We start from the raw sequence: 2647 nt of genomic DNA on the forward strand, positions 1-2647 counted from the left end.
TGGTCCCAGCCCCTGCTCTCTGCCTGGCCCACCCACACTCCCCCTGGCCTCAGGACCCTCTGTCTTCCCCCACAACATGCAGACAGGTGGGACACAGTTTAAAACTTTATTAAGCATCCCGTGTGCCCACAGCTGGGTGGGCATGGGCCTCACGCCCTGAGGAAGGTGTCGATGCCAGTGGTGATGTCCTCTTTGGCAGCAGGGGGCAGGGATGTGTAGTGCTACCACAGATAGCCCTGCAGGTAGTGGTGGAGGTTGCTGGGTAACCCAGGCTTGTCCCCTGCTCTGTCGTAGCCAGGGTCCTGAGCCAGGAGTGCAGGTGTGCCAGGGTAACCAGGGAGATCATCACCAGCAGGGTGTAGTGGCACTGATCCGCCTGCACAAATAGCTCATTGTGCACTGCCTGGGGCACATGCAGCAGGGGCACACTTGGGGTGCAGTGGTGGTGCAGGGGAGCACCCCTGGGACACCTCCCCAAAGAGATGACCAATGGGAAGGGTGGGGGCACAGCCAGCCCCTTGCCCTAGTTGTCCAGGAGCCCCACACACTCCAAGCCCAGGTGCCATGGGCTAGGCAGCAGTGCAGCAGAGTGGTTGGCCTGCAGGGAGGAGGCAAGCTGAACCTGGAGCTTCACTATCAGGTGCTTCCAGAATCCTGGCCTGGGCCAGCCCATGAAAGGAACAGGGGAGGCAGGCTGTCTGTGCCCAGCACCCAGCAGGCTGCCAGCCCCAGAGCAGCAAACGGGGCTGGGGGGGTTGGCCAGCAGCCTCCTGGGCCCAGCCATACCCAGACAGCTTACCATAGTCCCTGGGCACCTGTGCACAGCTGACCTCCAATCTGAGGCCAGGCAGCACCTGGTGCAAGGCATCTTTTCTCAGAAATGTTGCAAAATCTCACAACAGGCTTCTGTCTCTTGCCTCTGCAGGGCCACATCTGGATATGGGGGAGAGGCTGCAGTGCCCTGTGGGAATGCCACCTCAGATTCACTGCCACCCACTGCTGGAGCCACCTGTCTGTCTGCACCAGCAGCACACCAGGGACTGGACACTCCTGCTGCAGTGGCTGGTGGCGGTCATGGAAAACTGGGCAGTGCAGGAGCAGGCACAGGTGCAGGTGTGGAAGCAGGCCTGGTGGGCAGAGGATGTCACCGGAGAGACCACTCAGGAGGAGGCATGGGATTGGGTGCAGTGGGAGCACTGGGACCAACTGGAGGTCCCAGAACAGCACTACATTGAGCTGCTTCAGCAGCAGATGGCTGGCCGGGGCCAGTCAATGGAGCTCATGTCCTTGCCTCCCCATGCTTGGCCTCCAGACCTGGCACCCACAGGGTCTCTGGGTCCCACCCACTGTCCCACAGCAGGCCCCCATCTGGGTCTCGAAGGAGGGTGTCCATTGTCTCCCACTTGCAGGAGCCCCTGGCATTCGCCACAGCCTCCGGACCTGTGGGGGAACTGTCCACAGCCAGGGTGCTGGCTGCCTGCCATCAGGCTCTGATCCCTGGGTACCCTCACCCCATGGCCCCTCCTCTGGGACTCAGACAGAGACTGAGACTGTTGTACATCTTTTTCAGTTTGGGAACAGGGTTTTTTAATGTTGGTGTGTAGGGAGGGTGGTGGGAAGGGCTTTTACTGTTGGGGAGGGAGAGGGGAGAGAGCTCTGTTGGTTGAGGAGGGAGGTGAGGATGATGGGGGTGCAGGTTGTGAAGGGAATAAAGGTTATCATTGCAAACATGTATGTGTCCTGGAGTAGTGCTGGGGATGGGCAGGGGGAAGGGGCTGTGTGGGCAGTGGGGCAGGCAGGTGTTGACAGGGATGTCCAGGCACTCCAGGTGGTGCAGCAGGTCTTCAAAGGTGGCCCAAGTAATCCAGAATGTGTCAACCTACTGGTTGTTGTCCCATTCCTGCAGCACAATGTGCTGCCCCCAGTCCTGGCTGGCACAGTGAGCCCAGATGCAGTAGAGCTGGTGGGACAGGAGGGCGACAGCAGTCCTGGCAGTGGCATCTTGGAGCCCATGGTCACCATAGGTAGTGGCAGCAGCAAGGGTCCTGGAAGACCATATACAGTCATCCACCCGGTGGCCGGAGTGGGTGGGGGAGTCAGGCAGTGCAGGTAGCCAAGCACCAGGTGCATGAAATGGTGGTGGGTGAAAAGGACATCTGCGGTAGCCCTGAGTGGGGGACACATCCCTGGATACCAGGACCAGGAGCTGGGGCAATCATGGCTGGGAAGTGCAGCTCCGGCAGGAGCAGAGTTGGCACATGCTGCCTGTGTCTCTGCCGCGCTGCTCCTCTGACACAGGAAGCTTCTCCCCAGAGGTTACAGTGCAGTGGGTGTGCTTTTAAGATGGTTGCCAAGTGCCGGCAGCTGCCTCTGGCTTCAGCATGGCTGCCAAGTGCTGACAGTCATGTGATCAGAGGCTGGAACTCCCCACAGTGACCACAAAAGATAATCCCAAGTCTCTGCACATGTAGACACCCAGCAAAACTTGCTTAATGCGCATTAATCTAATTTTCCTGTGCCAGCTTTTCAGTTTCCTGTGCCAGTTCTTTTTGCACCCCCAACAACAACATATTAATCTCTTTGAGGTTTGTTTCTGCCTCATATGTGGTATTTCTCCTATTCCTGCACCTACAGGTTTTCATATATA

The 2647-nt window shown here is 58.5% G+C and overlaps 1 pseudogene; it reads left to right on the top strand.

Annotated features, from left to right (window-relative positions):
• Nucleotides 1–489: 489 nt before the first annotated feature.
• LOC112551082 lies at nt 490–1494 on the top strand (annotated as a pseudogene).
• Nucleotides 1495–2647: the final 1153 nt, after the last annotated feature.

This window comes from Alligator sinensis, unplaced genomic scaffold (genome assembly GCF_000455745.1).
Source record: "Alligator sinensis unplaced genomic scaffold, ASM45574v1 scaffold832_4, whole genome shotgun sequence".
Taxonomy (NCBI): domain Eukaryota; kingdom Metazoa; phylum Chordata; order Crocodylia; family Alligatoridae; genus Alligator; species Alligator sinensis.